This window comes from Acanthisitta chloris, unplaced genomic scaffold (genome assembly GCF_000695815.1).
Source record: "Acanthisitta chloris isolate BGI_N310 unplaced genomic scaffold, ASM69581v1 scaffold4138, whole genome shotgun sequence".
NCBI classification, from domain to species: domain Eukaryota; kingdom Metazoa; phylum Chordata; class Aves; order Passeriformes; family Acanthisittidae; genus Acanthisitta; species Acanthisitta chloris.
Genome location: NW_008685210.1, coordinates 8311 through 15162, shown reverse-complemented (window position 1 = coordinate 15162; position 6852 = coordinate 8311).

The window sequence follows — 6852 nt, the reverse complement described above, 5'->3', positions numbered from 1 at the left end:
CTACTGCTTGCTCTCAGGTTCACCTAGCAAAGCTCCTCAGTCTGGACAAAACCTAAACACTAAAGCTTCCAAATAAATGTCAGTTCAGCTAGAGATGTCAGCTTGCACTTCAAAGCACAGGGAGAGTCACTTCTGTGCTCGGGACACAGTAATTTTTAGCACTGTCTTACAAGTTGCCCCAAAATAGTCAGAGCACAGCAATCTCCAGGTGGGCTTCCACAAAGGATGTACACATAACAGCAACAGGATTGACCTTTTTTTTTCAGAAGACCTGCTAATTTTACCATCAGAAGAGAAGAAAGCATGGAAAGCCCCATCTTGTCCAAACAGCATTCTCCTGTTGACATGATTCCACTTTGAACACCGCTAACAATAATGAAGGAAACAGCTAGCTGCCTGCAGTCTCCCAAGATCCCACCCAATTTTCTAAATGCAGAGTCTGTTCAGACAGCTTCACGCCTGGCAACCTCACTGCAGATCTGGTGGGACTTACTAGAAGCATCATTTTGAGTTCTGCCTAATCCCCTCACTGGGCTGCCCTGCCCTCCTCTAGGCTCACAGCATCAGCTGCCTTAAAGCAGATCCCAACAATGTATCAGAAGTCAAGGTACTTGATACTAGCTTGGAACCATTTCAAGTAAGCTATCAAAGTGAAGAAGACCCCAGGCTTCTAACTCAACCTTTCTGTCCTCAAACTCAACTTCAAGCTTACTGCAACTTGGGCAAGAATTATTCCCCTCCAACAAATGCATATTGAAACGTGGAAATTTACTTGAAAACTTGCAGCTGAACATAGCCTTTATTGTACACACTCTCATTGAACAGAGGGGGCTATGTCCAAGTTCCTGGGACAACAGTTACTTTTAAGTGGTCCCTTAAGAGAAGCACAAACTTTTGTAACTTCTCAAGTCTTCCAGCTCCTTGCAGTCACCTCATGTAATTTTACAGCTGCAAGACTGTAATTCATATTTTTGCCAGAATTTTCACACGCAAGTTACTGGTTGCATGGTTAAGCTGCACTCCTGCTGCAGTCTGGCACCTTACTCAGTTATCTATGACAAAGATCAACTCTTTGCTTAATAATGGCAATGATGGCAACCACTAAAGTTGGATACTCTTTTCCCTTCTCAGGCCTTGACTAACCAAGTTTAAGATTTAGACTGGTATAACTGCATAACACTGAAAGTACAATTTCTCAAACACAAACAACTGCAAGCAGCAAGCTGTGTAGAAATCCTATTAACATTTTTGCACTTGGCTTATCTGAGAGCATAGTGTGAAATGCCTGTGAAACTGTAAAACTCTGCCTAGTCAGCAGTAAAAGTGCACTAGCACGATAAGTATGCAGTCATGTATGCCCAAGAAATCTGTCAGGTCATAAGAACATGCTCCTGATCCCCTTTCCTCAACTGGTCAAATCACACCTTTAGACTAGTAATAGGTTTTGCCACAAACCCTTCAGGAACTAGCCTGCCCATGAGGTACTTAGAAGCTGACAGTAGACACTGAGCCAGTTACACAGTTTATCCGAGCAGATGAGTCTGTAATGAAGGCAAACCCTTAGTATTCATCTACATTTCTCACACTGCAGAGGTTTAGTGAGCCCTCCTAAATTTAGTAAGGCCTAACAAAGTAATGCTAATGGCACACCACCAGATTGCTGGTGTAAAGCACTCATGGCACACTGGTGCAGCAGTTCACTGCTACTGGGTATCTCCCATTTGAAAACATAGAATAAGTTGTGATATTTTGTCTGCAGTATCAGACAAGATGCATTACCCATTCCTTAACAGTCCAGCATTTTACCAGTCACCCATCCAATCACGTAGTGCTCAGTGTGTCCTATTCCAGACGGAGCTTGGCTGCTGCTTGCCCATACTGCTATGTGGCATACCCAGCTGGGAACCACCAATTCCTGCAGTGCTTCCAAACTGATTTGGAGCCATGGCTATCACTAGTTAAGGGACCTGGCACTGCATTCTGCCAGGGCTGCAAACTGGACAAACACAGGACATGGGCTTGAATATTTCTGCACTGCTCTTAATCTCATTTAAGAGATAAAGAGGGAGAATCCTGCAACTATGCATGCAATGATGAGCAGCAATTTACTAACAAACTGCACTGACTAGCTTTTTTCCCTTAATATAATGCATCTACCTTTAGAGTATTATGACTACTGAAGTTCCCATTATATTAATAAGTACTCTGAGATTTTATCTGATTAATATGTCCTTGACTGACTTTTAATGCTGCTTGAGCTGAGTAAATCCTGTTAAGAGACATTTGCTCCTACTCCAAAGTCAGACTAGGACAGTAAATTAAATGAATCTGTTAGCTTAGAGAGACACTGCTGTCACATAAATGAACAGACAGTCATAAAACATCTAATCACTCCAAAAGCTGAGGAGGGCAAAGAAAAGGGTCAAGAAAGTTTGTCCAGAGATGATTCCACACAAAGAGATAAAGCTTTCAAGGATTTCCAGGTCCTAGAAGACTTGAGCATAGCCTCTTTTATTAAATCAGACTTTGGACATGAGACATCACTTTTTACCTCTGGGTGACATTATAGGCAATCCATATTTGCTTTTCTACAACTTACAAAATTTCAGATCATTAAAGTACTAATCTCTCAAGGTTTCCAAGCAGTATTCATATATTTATGCACAATCTAGTCATGTCCCAGTCCATTCCATATAAAGATAAGTTTTCCTAAACATCAAGCAGGCTTAGATAGGCTGATCTCCAGGCTCCTCATTAATATTTCACAGCAAAGGAAGCAGAGCAAGTTAAACCATTTGCTTTACTGAAGTATACAAGAGCAGACAAACTTGGAAAGACCTGTCCAGGTGAACACAAAGTCAGGCAGGCATTTTTCTTGATTCTGGTACAATCAATGTGATGGAAACTACAGGGAGAATGAAGAAATGCACTAGGGTTTGAAGGAGTTTGAAAGATGTGTCATGAAGGAAATTGAACATCTCTGAAAGTGAGCAGGGGGAGAAAAGAAGGCAAGGGGGAATTGTTGGGATTTTTTGTTTAGGTGTATGTGGTTGTTTTGGGGTTTTTTTGTAAAGAAAGCAGGTCTCCGCTGATTTTATTGAGCACCTGGTCCAGAATTGCACCGTTCTACAAGTTGTCTCCTCCCAGTATTTGACCTGGAACTGAATATCAGTGCAAACTCCAAGAATAAAGCTTTGCACTGCTAAGCAAAGCCCAAGCTTAGCATCACTCGCTATTGCATCCCCTAACCCACCACACATCCCATTTCACAGCTGTAAGTGTCAAACAAAAAATACATTCTGAGTACTGGTCAAGCCCTACTCTGAGTTTAATGGATCCATTCTGTTTAATGGATTGGCCTGGTAATCTTTTCAGACTTTATGTTTTAGGACTGCTCTAGTTGATGCCCAAAAGGTTATTGTTAAATCAGGTTTGGCACATCATAGCTCAGTCCAAAAACTGGCACAAAATTCAGCACAGAAGCCTCTCAAAATAATGCACAGCTTAAACAGCTATTCATAATGCAATTCACAATACTTCATTGCACATTGCCAAATGAAAAATGGATCAGGATATTGAAGAGGGGAAAATCCAAGCACTGCCTTGCATACTGCTTGTTCCCAGGCATCGATCCCCAAGTATGTGCTTTAGCTAGGGAGCTGGGATATAGCACTATTACTAAGCCATCACACCCCTCAGAAATGCTGCTGCCACCACCTTGCATGAAGGGGAAACAAGACATCTCTGGTGACATTACCTTGCAACAGGTAGACTAGAGAAGTTTAGTTATTCTACTTTACACTTGCTTTATCCTCAGTTTTTCAGTTCTTCCTTCCAAAAAGCTTAAGTCTTTTCGGTTTCTCTTGACAACACAGTGTTCTTCCTTTATGTCCCTCTTCCCATTCCATATTTTCACTTTCTCAAAAGATGCTTCTTGGATAGCAAAGTACTTTAAATGGGGATGGGAGGTATGTTTCTATGATTAACCAGGGTGAAGTTTGTTCTTGAATTGTAAATAAGAAACAGAAGCATGTTAAAGACCTCACATACCAGTGTGCTAGAACAGAATTAAAGAGGACTGTAAATTTATTCCAATACAGCTCTACCTTTCGCCACTTACCCCAAAAACACTCCCTCACTACTGCAGGAAGTACTCAACAGGTCACTCTGCTGATTTCACTGACACTCAAGTTCCTTTTCTGCTTATACAATCTCCAAAAATCTTTCATGCCAAAAATCCTGCACAGTGACAGGCATGCAAGCCAATCGAAACCATTCAGCTTCAAAGCAGTAACTCCAACAGGTTTCACTTGCTACTGTTTAGAAACATGCAGAAACTAATTCTCCCTGTTCACAGCTGCTTATCAACCATAGCACTCATGTTCATCAGCAACTCACAAAGGTAGCACAGTAGGATGCCCGAAATACCCTTTAAGGGTGGTGTAAGTTTCCGAGTTAAAGATTTGGTCAGTGTCTGTAATTTACCACAGAACGGTTTGGGTTGGGAAGGAGCCTTAAAGGTCATCCACTTTCAGATCTCCTGCAAGGGACATTTCAACTAAATGGCTCAGAACCCCATCCAGTGTTTCCACTGGACCTTCCAAATGTCCAGTGGACTGACCAAAACTTTCAATGTTTCCAGGATTGAGGCATCTATCACCACTTTGGACAGCCTGTTCAAGTGTTTTACCACCCTCATTGTAAAAAAATTCTCCTTTATATCTAGTCTGAATCTAGCCTCCTTTAGCTTAAAACAATAACTCCTTGTCCTATCGCAACAGGCTCTGAAAAAAGTCTGCCCCATCTGTCTTATAAGCTTCCTTCAAGTACTGAAAGGCCACAATAAGGTCTCCACAAAGCCTTCTCTTCTCCAGGCTGAACAATCCCAACTCTCAGCCTTTCCCCACAGGAGAGGTGTTCCACCCCTCCAATTATTTCCATGGCCCTCCTGAAGAACCACATCAAGAGATCCAAGTCTGTCCTGTTCCAGGGACCCTAGAGCTGGACACGGTACTCCAAATGGGGTCTCATCAGAGTCGAGAAGAGGGGCAGAATCACCTCCCTTGACCTGTTGGCCACACTTCCTTTGATGCAGGCCTGGATATGGGTGGCTCTCTGGGCTGCGAGCACACATTGTTGGTTCATGTCCAGTCTCTCATCTACCAGCATCCACAAGATCTCAGTAGGGCTGCTCCCAATCCCTTCATTCCCCAGCCTGGATTGATACCGGGGGTTGCCCTGATCCAGAATAATTTACAGGGACAAATTATACACTTAATAATTTGAACAACTTGCAGCTCTCTGGGCAGCTGTTACATGCCTGCTGAGTTTCTGGTTTTTTCCTTGCTTGATAGGAAACATAAATAAACAAGTTTATATTGAACAGCAGCACTGGTTGTTGGAACTGAGTGGGAAGGGATGCACTTGCAGTACACTGATTTTTCTGGGGGAAAAAAAACAACTGCTGAAAACAATGCAGTCCAAAACAGTTCTGCCCCTAATGGAGATTCCTCCAGAAAAGTAAAAAGTTCACTGAGCACTTAAGGATGAACATGAATGGCAGGAAAACAAGATTTGTTTACATCTAAAAATCAAGACCTTATTCAAAGAGAGACATTCAGCCACTGCATTTTACTTTTCCAAAGAGGTGTACTACTACCTGCTCAGTGCCCACACTTGTTCAGCTGCATTAAGTAAAGTCCTCAAGTAGCAGTTCACAAAATAGAGACAGGTCTATCTGCTGTACCTCACCATTTGCTAGAAGAGAATTAAGAAATGCAAATGCATTTCAGAAAGACTAGTACTTAACACTGATTCCTGTAAACAGTTATTTAAACAGTAGCAGTGCCTGCTTATTCCTTCAGAGTTTTCAGAGGAGGAGGTTTAAAGTGAGTGTCTAGAACACATCTTTACTGCAGTTAAAGACTGCTTTATTGGAGAAAATAACAGTAAAGTTTTCCCCTCCTTCCAAATTACTGCACTTAAATCATATGACATTAGCAGCCAGCTAGAAGCTGCAGTAGTTATTAGCAGTTAAGCTACATAAATGACAACTTCTATGGAGCACAGGATACCCCATAGGCATCCTAACCTGGGTTTGGGATGTGTGTTCCCTGCTTAAGCTTGGGCCTGAGGTCCTCATACACCCTGAAGCAGGAGCTGGAGGGGAAAGATAGTGTGCAGGGGTCCGAACATGACCTGAAACCTAGGAGAAGTAGGGAGCTGGACCCACGATGTGCTCAGTCTTGCCCAGTAAGAAGATCAGGGATGACCACCTGCTTGGAAAGCACTGGCACAACCCCAGCTTACCATTTCAGACAATGGCAAGCTGGGGTTGTGGCCCTCTTCTTTAGGATCCTCTGCAGTAACTGCTGTTTCATGCTCCTTCAAGTGTCTCCAGTGGTGATGGACCACATGGCAATGCTCTGAATACAGAAAATGGACTTCTCTCTTCCTCAAGGGCCTGTACACTACCTAGTCAGGACACTAGAGCTGCACAGCACCTGCAGAGTCTGTCCAGGCAGAGGACACAAAGGGCTGTCACAACCCAGAGCACAAGAAGGTAAAACAAATACCTGCCAGGCAGGCACCAGAGCAGTCTTGGGAGAAGAGAAAGACAAGTCACTGCAGGTCTATCCTTTTACCCAAGATCAAATTCCCTGTTAAAAAAAAGTTTTGGAGCATAACACTGCGAGTGGCTTGTCGAGGAGATGAAATACACAGCATGAATGGAGCTTTTAAGAGCTCATGGCTCCAAGCGAAGCACAGTGCAGTAAAACAGCCTGTTCTCCTTCTGCCAAGGCAGTGACATCTGGCAACAGGAAAATCAATATTTAAATCAGGCTCCTTCCC